This window comes from Mesoplodon densirostris, chromosome 18 (genome assembly GCF_025265405.1).
Source record: "Mesoplodon densirostris isolate mMesDen1 chromosome 18, mMesDen1 primary haplotype, whole genome shotgun sequence".
In the NCBI taxonomy this organism is placed as follows: domain Eukaryota; kingdom Metazoa; phylum Chordata; class Mammalia; order Artiodactyla; family Ziphiidae; genus Mesoplodon; species Mesoplodon densirostris.
In genome coordinates this window covers 4,881,299-4,896,511 of record NC_082678.1, presented here as the reverse complement: position 1 = coordinate 4,896,511, position 15,213 = coordinate 4,881,299, and the positions used below count along the sequence as shown (strand labels likewise).

At 36.6% G+C, this 15,213-nt stretch overlaps 1 protein-coding gene across 4 annotated transcripts in view; it reads left to right on the top strand.

The window, feature by feature from the left end:
- The window catches only part of FBXL20 (F-box and leucine rich repeat protein 20), a 95,674-nt gene that overhangs the window by 2,168 nt on the left and 78,293 nt on the right, over positions 1 to 15,213 (top strand). Inside the window, exon 1 of one of the 4 annotated variants that reach the window (XM_060080875.1) lies at positions 3,209 to 3,227. The exons of the other annotated variants lie outside the window; for them this stretch is intronic. The gene's annotated coding sequence lies outside the window, so the exon portion shown is untranslated. Of the gene's footprint in view, positions 1 to 3,208; positions 3,228 to 15,213 lie in introns of those variants that run through there. 4 annotated transcript variants of the gene reach the window in all.

Here is a 15,213-nt window from a genome sequence, read left to right as displayed (position 1 = left end):
CTCAGTGTACATCTCACTTGGTGTTTTTCTTCATTTCCATTTGAAGGATGAAATTGTAAGACGGTGAGACAGAAGTTTCAGGAAGCTTGCCAACTAGTTGCAGAGGATGAAGTTGTTACCTCAGGTCTTCAGTTTAGTCTATTCCTTGATTTCTTTTTATGCTTATGGGAAAAATATTTTAATTTACCCATAAAGATCAAGACAGGGAGTGTTGGGGAGAGTTTAACTGCAGAGCTACAGTGTTACTGTTGCAGGCCAGGAGTGGAGAAAAATCAAGGAATTGGTCTCCTTAGAGTTTTCATATTTAACTTAATCATGGGAAGAAATTATTATAGTAGATATGTTTTGGTGTTTAATAGAACTTTATGTTGCCCTAGTGTAGAGGGACCCAGTAAACTTAATTTATGATGGTTTGCTATTCAGTACTACTGTAGAAGTCCAGACTGTCATTAAAATTACTGAATAGATATTTAGCAGCTAACAGAAAAAGGGAACCCAAATACTGAAGAATTGAGTAGAGGATGGCCTTTTGCCATTACAGTCAACTCTTTATCGTTTTACTCTTCACTTTTAGGTTGTGTGAGTAATTGTTGCAAAGAGTGCTTTGTAGTTTGGGCTTTAAAATTGCATTGCTATATCCTGTTTTTGTAATTATCTTATATTTTAATTTGTAGTTTATCTGTACTGGTGGTACTAAAATAATAAGAGGATGTATTGCTTTCTTGAGCATGTCTGGGGTTGTTAAATAAATTTATTTATTTTTTATTTATTTTTATTTTTGCCTGCGTTAGGTCTTAGTTGCTGCACGCTGGCTTTCTCTAGTTGTGGAGAGCGGGGGCTACTCTTCATTGTGGTGCGCGGGCTTCTCGTTGTGGTTTCTTGTCTTGCTGCAGAGCACGGGGTCTAGGCGCGTGGGCTTCAGTAGTTGCGGCACACGGGCTAGTTTTGGCGCACGGGCTTAGTTGCTCCACAGCATGTGGGATTTTCCTGGACCAGGGCTTGAACCCGTGTCCCCTGAATTGGCAGGCGGGTTCTTAACTACTGCGCTACCTGGGAAGTCCTGCAAGCATGTCTGTTTACCTTGATTGGTACAACTAAAGTTTTCTGAACATGTCTAAGATAAAAAGGGAGGGAAAACTCCTTCTTCTACAGTGTTTATTTGTAAACAAAACGCTACTCTTGTTATGAAGTGAGGTATTCATGCTGAAATACAAATGAGAAGGGACTGGAAATGATATGTGTTAATGAGTTTCTTTGTCTGATGTTCCTTAAAGTCATTTACCCCTTAATGACCTAATTTACAGGTAATGAAACAGTAAACTATTTGGTCTCTCATGAAGTAATAAACCTTGCTAATTCGTTGAAAACATTTTAAATATTTACTTTCACTGGATAAAAGGTGTAGATAAGATAAAGCAGCCTTTTCATATCTAAAATATTTACATCAAATTATTTTTTTAATTCTCAAAAATCACAGGTTTTTAAAGGACTGATAATTTTATGATTGTAAGCAGATAGCTCTGAAAATTTTTGTGAGTGCAGGAAATTTCTACAGCAAATATATAACAGCTAATTTCAAATTAGTTATGGTTAATACAGAAAGTGAAAGATTGATTTCTTGGCCACATTTTTTTTCCGGGCAGAAGATAACTAAAGCTTATCGTTTTTTATTTAATTCTTTAAAATCCTTTTTAGGGAATATTGTGTGCATTATGCTTTTGGATGTTGGAAGTGAAGGCCACACACTTTAAATCTCACACTCGGGGTAGAGCTGTAGAAAACAATTTTTTTAAGTTAAAATCAAGGAAGAAGAGTACCTGTTAGGCAGCTATGTAGTATCCTGGAGAATAGCCAAGTAGATGACTGTTGGATAAGAGTTGAAAAAAGCTATGGAGGTGTGAAAATTATTGTTCTTTGCTGTATCACTTTGGCATTAAATCTGTACTATAATAACCCTTATATGTTAACATAATGTGTACTGAATTGTCTTAGTCTTTTAATTGAAATTCATTCAAGTACTTTTATATTACTTGCAGTACACTTTGTTTTGTGGCACATTTTGATAATTTCCTTTCAAATTTAATAATGATTATTAAATATGTCCTGTATGCCAGGTGCACTGAGCTAGATGTTTTACCTTGGTTACTTCTAATTCTCACAATTCTCTTTTGAGGAAAGCTAGGGCCCAAGAAGTATTCAAGTTGCACAGCTAGTACTTTTGGGAGCCAAGATTCCAATCTGCATTTTTTTTTTTACGCCACTCTATCATTCTGCTCTGTTTTTAGCATAACATAGCATAAAAGCCCATAAAATGTGTGGAAAAGAGCTTTCCTGAAGTTCTTCATCCAGTATATTTTATTTTGCTTTTGCTATCGAGAGAATACAGCTATCCTTCATCTTAAGTGCTGTAGCCAGTGCTATCTTAACATAGTGAAATTAATGACAGACACGTGTAAATATCTAAGCTAGCCCTTGAATCCAAGTTTAGATTTTTTTCAGTTAAGACTCTCCACTTGTCATACTCTTAGTAGCTCCATTATAAGAATGTAGTACTATTGGAGGAAAAAATTCTTATTTGGGTTTATTAAAAAGTATAACTTAAAAAAAAAGTTATAGTGGTAACATTCACTGACATTCACATACCATTTTACAGTTTAATCATTACCTGGGGATGTTAAGACTCACATAGCTAGAAAGTGATGAGTTCCAATTTGGGTATTTTGAATCCCTGTTCATTATTGTTTTTCATTATACCTCACTGCCTCTCTGATAAATCTGTAGTACTACAGTTTGTACGATTAGGTTGTAATATTTCTTTACCTGCTTCATTTTATTGTTTCAATTTGTCCAAAATAAGAAAAATCATAAACTGTTTTGTGGCAGAAAGAAAATACTGCATTGGGAGTTAAGAGAACTGGATATTAGATAACCTTGATTTTTGCAACTAACTGTAGCTTTGGTCATCTCTTTTCACTTCTCTGGTTTGGTCATTTACCTCTTCTGTAAGAAAAGGGAGTTAGAATCAATTATTAAGGTTCCTTTTGTTCCAGATCCTATGAATCTGTAATTTTCGAATAAAAGCCGACCTTGGTCCTTTCTTCTGAAATAGCCACTCCAGTATTTTGTTAAAGTTTGTAGGCTCAGTCACACAGTACAGTTAAGACTGCAGTAATGACCCTTTTTCTCCTTTAAGGTTTTATCTTCTAACCTGAAGAACATTCTGCATAGTAAGTAACCATATTTTCCAAGTTGGTGCATGTGGAAAATGTTATATTTTCCAGTAGGTGAAAGTCATTTGTATCACTCTATTTGAAAGGCCTTGCAGTGGGAAAGAGTACGAGTAAAACTAAGGAATTTTGTTTTTAATGCTTTAGAGATCGGTTTGAAAGCAATTATCTATCAGTACTATAGAAAATCCAAATTAAAAGTCTGGGCTTTTTAGGCCCGTTCAGACAATCTGTCCTTTTTTGAATAGTGTTACTGATATTTCTTTATTGTATAATCATGGGCCCTTTTGAAGCACAGTACACTGTATCATGTACTTATATTGTAGTCATTCATTATTTAAAATAAACATATGTTTGTGTCTTGCTACAGTATACATAAGATAAGTAGTTATGTATTGAAAATTATGCTTTCCATTAAGTCATTAAATTTTAACTTGGCAAAAACTTCACAAGATGTATTATTGATATTTAATCCTACTTATAAGATGTAATTTATTTCTTTTTTTAAAAATAAATTTATTTATCTTATTTATTCATTTTTGGCTGTGTTGGGTCTTTGCTGCTGCGTGCGGGCTTTCTCAAGTTGCGGCGAGCGGGGGCTACTCTTCGTTGCGGTGCGCGGGCTTCTCATTGGGGTGGCTTCTCATTGTGGAACACGGACTGTAGGCGCACGGGCTTCAGTAGTTGTGGCACGTGGTCTCAGTAGTTGTGGCTCACGGGCTCTAGAGCACAGGCTCAGTAGTTGTGGTGCACGGGCTTAGTTGCTCCGCGGCATGTGGGATCTTCCCGGACCAGGGCTCAAACCCGTGTCCCCTGCATTGGCAGGCGGATTCTCAAGCACTGTGCCACCAGGGAAGTCCCAATGTAATCTGTTTCTACACTGAAGATTTTCATTCATTAAAGCAATATTTCTGTTAGAAGTACCCACACTTTTAAAGTCATGTCTTCATGTTCTAGGCCTTTTGCCAGTTTTAACTGTTAGTATTGGTGTTGTTTTTTAATCTTAATTTTAAAATATCCTTCTATTTTCATCCCCAGAGTTGCCTCTTTTCAAATTTTGGTCTCATTTGTCTTCTAAATTAATGAGTACTTTTGTTATTCCTAGCCCTTAGATTTCTGTTTCCCAACTGGTGACAGATTGGAAACTAAATTAAAAATTTCAGTAATCTAACTAATACTGTGGTCTTGCAAGGGTATTTTTAGATGTCCAAAATAAAATATTCCGTTACACCAGGAAAATCCAAGGGAGGGAGGAAGAAGAAAGAATGCCCTTAAACTGACCAAATTTAGCTGCTTGTGCAATTGTCTTTACACTTTTTTCCTATTTAATATCCCAGATTTAGTGAATTCTTAGATCAGACCTCCACCCAAAAATTGCCTCAGGAAAATGAAGGCATCCACCTGTGGTTTTATAGTTTTATATCTTAATGCACTTGAACCCATTTGGTAAAAGATTTTAACTTAATAGCAACTACAGTAGGTGGTGGTATTGAACTATGCAGTAGTATTTATGCTTGATTCATGTTGCTTTATTATATAACTTTAAAAAGAAAGGTATGTTTTCAAATGTAATAAATCCAAAACAGATTTACGTTAGCTTTTGAAGACTATTTCTGTTAAAAGAATGGCTTTGCTGGCTAGTTATTTTCAGCACATATCAAGTAATGATTTAGCAGGCATGTGATTTAAAGCTATAGGTAAGTAACCTATTTATTCCCGAATCATATTTCCTCCAATTTGATTTTATGATATTCTGTTGGCTTTAATAAGCCTCATATCTGACAGTTGTAATCAGGTGGAAATGTAAGTAATTTAATCCATTTTGCTGTCTTCTAAGTTGCTCTGAGGTAAAAGTCACCTATTAAAACACGGTAGACAAGGGTTTAGTCAGTTATGAAACATATATTGGCAATGTCTTCTGTCATTTTTGTCCTTGATCCCAGGAATTTCTAGTAAAAAGTAAAAAAGGGAAATAGAACACTGAAAGTAAATAGTAAATTGATTTTATGCATTACTTTGGTGCTAAGACAGAAATCATATCTAATAACAAGGAGGTGAAGGTTGGCAATATATCGAATGCCTGCCCAGTTTTATATAATCAAATGTAAAAGCTGTTGTGATATTTGTTGGTGAGTGTAACTTTCTGATTAACTGAAGGATACAGGCAGATAAAATTTCACGATCATTTATTATTTTTCGATTTATTCTGCTACTTTATTTTCATGTAGTATTTCCTACATGACTTAAAAAGAGTTATAAATTAATTATATTTTAACAGGGGTGGATAATTATGGGTGCATGCACAGACAAAACTCAAGAATTCAGAGTCAGACTGTGGTTTATTCCCTACCTTAGAATTTGTAGCCAAGGGTTTCTTTGGTTTTTTTCCCACCAAGAAGAAATAGATATCTCAGGGACTGAGAAAGTGGGAGATCTTTGCTGACATGAAAAGAGTTGTACTTTCAGAATGGGTTAGAACAACAAGGGGAGCATATACTAACTCTTCACGATCCTTTCAAAGTAAAAAATGGAAAAGCATTCTTAGTTTTACTTACAATTTGCAATAATAAGAATATGCCATAGGTATAGCTATTCTGGGTACTTTTTTTTTTTTTTTTTTACTATATGCAGTATGAAGGTATTTATGTGGCAGGAGGGACAGGCAAAAAGAAAGCAGTAAAATTTCTCGATTAGGGCAGGTTTCTAAATGTAGAGTACCTTCTGTCATCCTTGGTTGACAGTTTAGGCCCTGGAAAGGTCATCGCAAACTGCCTGTATCCTGAATTGCAGTTCCCAGCGAAGAGCTAGATTTGTTTTGTTCTTTGTTTTCTTTTTTCCTTTTTTGAGGTGGGTGGGGTGAAGGAAAAAAAAAAGAAGGGATTTGCAGTTCCTTGAAAATTAACAGTTAAAAAAAATGCTTCTGAAGAACCTAGGGGCAGGACATGAATAAAAATGCAGACATAGAGAATGGACTTGAGGACACGGGGAGGGGGAAGGGTAAGCTGGGACGAAGTGAGAGAATGGCATTGACATGTATACACTACCAAATGTAAAATAGATAGCTAGTAGGAAGCAGCCGCATAGCACTGGGAGACCAGCTTGGTGCTTTGTGTCCACCTAGAGGGGTGGGATAGGGAGGGTGGGAGGGAGACGCAAGAGGGAGGAGATATGGGGATATATGTATACGTGTAGCTGATTCACTTTGTTATAAAGCAGAAACTAACATAACAATGTAAAGCAATTATACTCCAATAAAGATGTTAAAAAAGAGAGGAAATTAACAATTTAATGTTAACTATAAATGTTAGCTGCAAGGTGTACCAGAGTTCTCTGTTAGAATATGTTATCCACTTTTTTGTCATCTTATTTTTTGAACCAGATGATCTATGTACTTTAATGTTCTAATTTTGAAATTAATTTGAGTAAGGAGAGGATGGAAACATTAAGATGGGACTTCCCTGGTGACGCAGTGGTTGAGAATCTGCCTGCCAATGCAGGGGACACGGGTTCGAGCCCTGGTCTGGGAGGATCCCACATGCCGCAGAGCGGCTGGGCCCGTGAGCCACAACTACTGAGCCTGTGCGTCTGGAGCCTGTGCTCCGCAACAAGAGAGGCTGCGATAGTGAGAGGCCCGCACACCTCGATGAAGAGTGGCCCCTGCTTGCCACAACTAGAGAAAGCCCTCGCACAGAAATGAAGACCCAACACAGCCATAAATACATAAATAAATAAATAAAAATTAAAAAAAAAAAAGAGTAGCCCTGCTCACTGTGACTAGGGAAAGCCCATGTGCAGCAACAAAGATGCAATGCAGACAAAAAATAAGATAAAATAAATTAATTAAATTTAAAAAAAGAAAATGAAAACGTTAAGATGCTGTGTTAAGGATTTTACAGGGGGAAGTAACTTCTGAACTATGAAGTACACATGTATGTATTTTACATACACATATACGTGTGTATCTATGTGACCTTGGGTAAATTGCCTTTCTGGACCCCACTGTCTGAACTCTAAGGTTCCTTCTCACATGGAAATTCTGTGATTCTCTGTAAATAAATCCCCCAACTTGCTATGAGTTAGACGTTAGATATTCAGTTTATTGCTAGTGTTCTTACATTTCTTTGTTTTTAATTGCTGTTAAACACAAAACACTTAGCCTTTGTGACCTGAACCTATATTCTGCTTTGGATTCCTGCTTGTTTTTGCCCTGAATTTTGATAAAAATGGAGGTGGGCACTGGCAAAAGAAAAAGACAAAAAGTATGGTATATGTATATACCACAAGTACATGTAAACCATATGTACATGTATATGTATATACAACTATGGTGTATCTGTCCAAATGACCTTTGCCAAGGGAGTGAGGAATGGATATGATTGTGTGATATCCTGGAGTTTAGGGTGTTGTGATTCAATTTTTAATATTTATGAAATTTATGTACTTATATATAGAGAACCTATTTAAGAGCATTAGCTTTGAAGTCTGAGTTGGAACGCTGGCTTGGAAAAAGTGTATTATAAAGGAAAGAATGTAACTAATGATCTCTTTTCATCTGATTCAATTTTATATATCAGGTTTATTGAACAGGAACATCTATGAATTTTAACCAATGTAGTTGAACAGTAATTAACAGTGTTTCAATTTGGAGTTTATACTGTGACCATTATTGCATTCATTGTTAGGCAAATGTGGATATATGTCTCCTAAGATGAGAATCTGGAACTAAATTGTAAGTTGTTATTTAAAACAGTCAGCTTTTACCCCAGAAACTGGTCATTCTTCCGTCTCTGATTTGTAGAAAATAAAGCTATGGCATGACTGAACATGGACAAGTAAGTAGAGATGCATTTATTTTTTTAAAAGAGCACTGCATTGCTAATACCCTTTCCCCACATTCATCCTTTTCAGTTTATTAGTAAAATTATTTACATGTCCTTCATGTGAAGACGCTCATGTTGCAAAAATCACATCATAACTTACTTCTGCAACCCATTTGTAGGAAGGAAACATGATATATTTTGGAAGTATCCTTGAATAAGTTAAAGCATTTATTTAATAATGTAACTTTCCTAACATTATCATGAATGGTAACTTCAGGAAGATAAAGCACTTAATATTCAGTGTTCTTAGTCACAGCTGACTGGAGTTATACAAAAACAGCTTCCCAAATCTAGATCTACACAATAACAAAAAATGCAGTTTTACTGAGGTCAACACGTTCCTTAAGAAAGAATAATTGTATTTAGATTTTTTGCCTCAGAAGGTGGGTTACAGGCCCTAAATGACATAAATTTCTTCTGAGATCATCAGTTTCTGGTCCAGACAGAAAAGTTTGGCCTAAATATAGGAATCAAAAACTCAAGGGGCCTAATGTTGACAGTACTGTGAACTCGAACTGAACACTGGGGAAAACCACTTACTTCTTTGTCTTTACAGCTCTGAAATAAGATTTCCAATATCTATTTCCCTGTCTTAATACAAACTGGATTAATGTTAAAGGTTAAACCTAATATAATGTTGTATGCCAATTATACCTCAATAGAAACAAAAAAGATTAAACCTAAAACCTCTAGTACTCCCTGAGTTAAATGGGTATTATTAAGGAGAAATAAATGAAACTAAATTTAATTTATGGCAACTGAATTCCATAGTAGAGATAAATAAGTAACAACCTGAATGTCTAATCAGAATCACCAGTAAAGTTTTTTGTACAATACTAATCCCTTGAAACGCTGGGATAAAGGGTACAAACTTAACTTGTATTTGCAACCTGAACTCCACGGGGAAATCAATTTGCATACCATGGATTTGCCATTATAAAACCAATATCTCTTCGTAAGTTTCTATCCTATCCTAGATGTTTTAGCCCTAGAAACAAGAGCAATATCTAATGTATAGCACCTAAAATACAGTTATTTTACAACTTGTACATTTTGCATGAATCAGATACATTCAGTTTTACAAATGAAACCACCACACCACACTACAGCCTCTCAAACTACCAAGAACAAATATGTCTGGGAACTCAGCAAAGCTTATCCGACCTTGTCCGGGGCACAGAAAATCTCAGTATAGAAAACAGGGCGGGCTTCCCTGGTGGCGCAGTGGTTAAGAATCCGCCTGCCAATGCAGGGGACATGGGTTCGAGCCCTGGTCCAGGAAGATCCCACATGCCGCGGAGCAACTAAGCCCGTGCACCACAGCTACTGAGCCTGAGCTCTAGAGCCCGCGAGCCACAACTACTGAGCCTGCGTGCCACAACTACTGAAGCCCGCATGCCTAGAGCCCATGCTCCACAACAAGAGAAGCCACCGCAGTGAGAAGCCCTCGCACCTCAACAAAGAGTAGCCCCCGCTCGCTGCAACTAGAGAAAGCCCCTGCGCAGCAACGAATACCCAACACAGCTAAAAATAAATAAATAAAATAAATTAAGTAAAAAGAAAAAGAAAACCAGGGCATGGTATTGATAGTTCAGTTCTATTCAAATTTTATTTAGCACCAATATGTGTCAGATATTGATAGGTGTTAGAGGTACAAAGCTGCTCCAAAGCATTGTCTTTTCTTCAGGGAGTTTGTAGTCTAGTTAAGAAGAAAACTGCATGAGAAAAATAATTTAGTGGGTTCTGGTAAATGCAGTGATAGCTATATGGGAGCGTGATAACCAATTTCATGAAAAACATTCACACTTTCTGTGATCCTCATACTGCTTATATGAGATGCATTACATTTTATTTAGTGCTTTTAAAAGAAAACAAAATCCATTGAGGCTGCTTTTAAAAAATATTAGCACTATACTGTCAGGTGTAAGAATTTATTTTTTTAATAAATTTATTTTTTATTTATTTATTTTTGGCTGCATTGGATCTTTGTTGCTGCACGCGGGCTTTCTCTAGTTGCGGCGAGTGGGGCCTACTCTTCGTTGTGATGTGTGGGCTTGCAGTGGCTTCTCTTGTTGTGGAGCATGGGCTTTAGGTGCGTGGGCGTCAGTAGTTGTGGCACATGGGCTCAGCAACTGTGGCTTGCGGGCTCTAGAGCGTAGGCTTAGCAGTTGTGGAGCACCAGCTTAGTTGCTCCGCGGCATGTGGGATCTTCCCAGACCAGGGCTCGAACCCGTGTCCCCTGTGTTGGCAGGTGGTCTCTCAACCACTGTGCCACCAGGGAAGTCCAAAGTTTATTTTAAAAAGTACAGGTATGAATTACTTATACTTATCTGTACCAGGGACAACCGAGGGAAAAGAGGAATGTTATCATTAGTAATTTCTTTGGTTTTACTGGTACATCTTTAGAGAAACAAAGCGGTGGGACTACTAATGATAGAGCTAATCAGAGTAACTGCTCTTCTCTAAAGCTGGACATTTCTCAGAGATGTAAGCAGAAATTAAACAGGGTTAGAAGAAGAGTAACAGGAAAGTAACACTTTCACCAGTAATTCCAGGAATTAATTATATAGTAGGTAGTTATACACATATTGTTCCATTTGTTTTAAAAGCAAAGAATAAATTTTGTTAAGGAATTTATGAATGACTGAATAATACTGACCCTCATTTATGAAGGGCATCCTGCTAACCTTCCTTCAATAGGACAGATATTTTGAACTGCCTTAAATAACCACTTAATATAGTGTTTTACACATTAAAGAACGTGTTCCCATTTATTTCATTTGAACTAAAAAAAAAATCTTGTGGGCTTCCCTGGTGGTTCAGTGGTTGAGAGTCCGCCTGCCTATGCGGAGGACACGGGTTCGTGCCCCGGACCCGGAGGATCCTGCATGCCGTCGAGCAGCTGGGCCCGTGAGCCATGGCCACTGAGCCTGCGCGTCTGGAGCCTGTGCTCCGCAACGGGAGAGGCCGCAACAGTGAGAGGCCCGCGTACCGCAAAAAAAAAAAAAAAAATCTTGTATGTTAGGTAGGGGATATTTTTCTGCTATTTTATAGGTAAGAAAGCAGATGCTCTGGAAGGCTGTTATTTTACCAATATTAAATAGCTAAGTATAAAAGCCAGAATTTTAATCCAGTTGACTTGAAGTTTCTTATACTTGCCTCTAGGGCACGCTGACTGAGAATTTTTTTTTTTTTTTTTTGCTTTCTTTTTCTTTTTCTTTCTTTCTTTCTTTCATTGGAGTATAATTGCTTTACAATGTTGTGTTAGTTTCTGCTGTACAGTGAAGTGAATCAGCTGAGAATGGGTTGTTTTTTTTATTTTATTAAAAAAATTATTTTGGGCTTCCCTGGTGGCGCAGTGGTCGAGAGTTCGCCTGCAGATGCAGGGGACATGGGTTCGTGCCCCGGTCCGGGAAGATCCCACATGCCGCAGAGCGGCTGGGCCCGTGAGTCATGGCCGCTGAGCCTGTGCGTGCAGAGCCTGTGCTCCGCAACGGGAGAGGCCACAGCAGCGAGAGGCCCGCGTACCGCAAAAAAAAAAAAAAAAAAAAAAATTATTTTTGGCTGTGTTGGGTCTTTGTTGCTGTGCGCGGGCTTTCTCTGGTTGCGGCGAGCAGGGGCTACTCTTCGTTACAGTGCGTGGGCTTCTCTTGTTGTGGAGCATGGGCTCTAGGTGCACAGGCTTCAGTAGTTGTGGCACATGGGCTCAATAGTTGTGGCTAGTGAGCCCTAGGGCGCAGGCTCAGTAGTTGTGGCTCATTGGCTTAGTTGCTCCGTGGCATGTGGGATCATCCCAGGCCAGGGCTCGAACCTGTGTCCCCTGCATTGGCAGGCAGATTCTTAACCACTGCACCACCAGGGAAGCCCTGAGAATGGGTTGTTGTGAACATTTTACCCATCATTATTCTTTTGATCCATAACAAGTATTTATAAGATGTTTGGTTAGGATTGATTAACACTTGAGTTTGTGGCGAAAGAATTGAGCAAAGTTAATTTTGTGGGGACTGCAAAACATGGGCATTGAACCTGTACTTTGGCTTACTAGCCAACTTAAGTAACTCTTAAACAGCCATGAACAAATATTCTGGATAAATCACGCTAAGTTGTAAATTCCTTTCAGATACCTATGTAATAAATTACATTTGTAGCAAAAGCTGTTAGTGTATCATTCATATGTTGAATAAAACTGATTTGATTACCTTCTTTACTATAATTCTTCCTCATGAAGACTAGGAGTGAGATACTAAAAGTTTTATAATAAGTATTTGTAGAATCTTGAATATAAGCTTATGAGGCTTCATGTTCAGCCTCTTTGCAAGTTTTGCTCTTAGGCTTGATGTATAAAGTCTGGGCAGCATTTGACTCAATTTATCATAAGATATTATTAAAGATGAAAGGTAGCAATATACCACTGTTGAGTGAAAAATAGTAAACATTTAGGATATAGTATTTTATGAATAAACAGACATGTCTAGATAAAAGATCAGGTAGATTTAGTAGAAATAAAAAATTTTAATATCAGAAAGAATACCAGGAAACAATATTACCATCTTCTAGAGTGTTTAAATTATTTATTTCAATAATTTGAAATTTGCATTAAAAATGATCCCATCCATAAAATGCAAGGTGTTCTGGAGTTATGGCCAAGATCTATCTGACCCTTCTAACAGCTATCAAATATATATTCATATGAAATGTGTGATAATTCACTACATTACCTTTTTAGTCTTGTCTATACTATATACCTACCTAGGATCCAGTTTTATTTTTCTACGCTTTACATGTTCTGGCTGTTGTCAAGTGACTGGGGTCTTGTCGGTATTTCCAGTAACGATATTGTTTCAGAGATGAATTAACAAAATGAAAAATTACAGGATTCCATTCAACATTAGACTGGGAACCAGGGGAGAATATATATGCTCCACATTATCCTTTTTATTTTTTTAACATCTTTATTGGGGTATAAATGCTTTGCAGTGGTGTGTTAGTTTCTGCTTTATAGCAAAGTGAATCTGCTATACATATACATATATCCCCATAACTCCTCCATCTTGGCCTCTCCCTCCCACCCTCCCTATCCCACCCCTCTAGGTGGTCACAAAGCACCGAGCTGGTCTCCCTGTGCTATGCGGTTGCTTCCCTACTAGCTATCTATTTTACATTTGGTGGTGTATATATGTCCATGCCACTCCACATTATCTTAATTGGAAATAATGTTTTTCTCTTGTGGAATTAGGCCTGGATACACATTCAGGTTGAAGGTGCATAGCCAGCCAAATAGTATTTGTAAGTAGTTGTTTTGCTTAACGCCAGTGGTACTAAAAAGGAAATGATCAAATTGAAATCTGAGTAAAACTTAACCAAGAATTAGCTCAGTAAACTTTCTTATAGCTTTTATTTACTGCGGCTGAGTTGGACTATGGCTTATTAAATGGCATGCAATCTCCGTGAAGTGTACCATTATTTTAGACAAAGTCAGTTTTAACGTCATCCGCTTTGGCTGTCCTAAAGTAGCCTCAGATCTCTCAGTTTAATGTGTTTCAGGGATGTGTCTTTCTTCTGCCCACTTCTATTTTGCAAAAATAAGACAGTTATAGGCCTATGGTTTAATTTGGGACTGGTAATGGGGGTTAAATTAAGTTGTTGCTTTAGTATTTGTTCTTGGAAGAGAAGTTAAATTATAATTTACTATGTACCTTAAAGTGAGTTTCAAGTGAAAAGCAATTCCTCCATCTCTCTATTCTCTAGAACAGTTGTTAACTGTTTAATATGTATCCTTTTAAAAATTATTTATCTATTTAATATGTATGGATATGTTCACATTTTATGAACAAACAAAATTATGCTGGACATACGGTTTAGAAACTCGCTTTTTTCTTCTTTTAAAAATTATAGTAAGTTTCAATTTACATAAGAAATATGTGGATACATTTTTATTTAAAAATTAAAACATTTTGAGTATGATAATTCCTTTTTATACTGCCCGTAATCCTGATCCTCTTCACCTAAAGAGATAAGGGCCATATAAACAACAAGATCCTACTGTGTAGCACAGAGAACTATATTCAATATCCTATGATAAACCAAAATGGAAAAGAATTTTTAAAAAAAGAATGTATGTATATGTATAACATATACACATTGCTGTACAGCAGTAACTAACACAACATTGTAAATCAACTATACTTCGATAAAAAATTAATTAATTTAAAAAGGGGGAAACCAAAAAAAAAGAGAGAGAGAGATAAGGACCAATTTTAAATTTGACGAGTGTCCTTGCAAGTCTTTTTCTGTGCTTTTACATAGCCTTAGTTTTCTGTGTGTGTGTTTATGTAAGTTGCCTCATACTGTATCTGGCATTCGGAAATTTTAACTACGATATGTCTTAGAGGTCTGTTAGATATATTTCTTTTCACAGTTGCATAATATTCTATTATATGAATATTCTAGTTTGTATAACTAGCTATTAATTAACCTTTAGGTTTTCTCCTTTGCATTACAAACACAAATGCAATGAATGTTCTTATATATGTGCAAGTGTTCCTTTATGTTAAATACCAAGAAGAGGGTTTTCTGGGTCATAGGGAATATATGATTATTAACTTTATCAGATATTGTCAAATTGCCTTCCTAATTTATGTTTTGGCCCATAGTGTGTGAGTGAACTTGTTTCTCCACATCTTTACCAACATGTGATATTTCCCAACTTTAAAATTTTTCAGTGATAGAAGGAAAATTGTGTTTATTGTATTTTGTATTTCCCTCATTACTATTGAAGTTGAGTATCTTCTTGTTTTAGTCTTCATGTTTTATTGATCTCATGTGTTTCTTCCATAAGAAAGAAATTTTTCTTTCTTGTTTATTTTATCCTTTGTCAAGTTTTAAAAATTAGTTCGTGCCTTTTGTTTGTTTTTTAATCCCTTTAGGCATTCTATATATTGGATACTAACCCTTTGTGTACCCATATATTTGCAAAGGTTTTCATTGAATGGGCTTGTCCAGTGTTTCTTGGTGTTTATTAGCAAAAGGGCCTCCTATCCCAAGATCATAAATATTCTTCCATATCTTGCTACATTAATTTTTGTAAAATCTAAGTCTTTAACCTA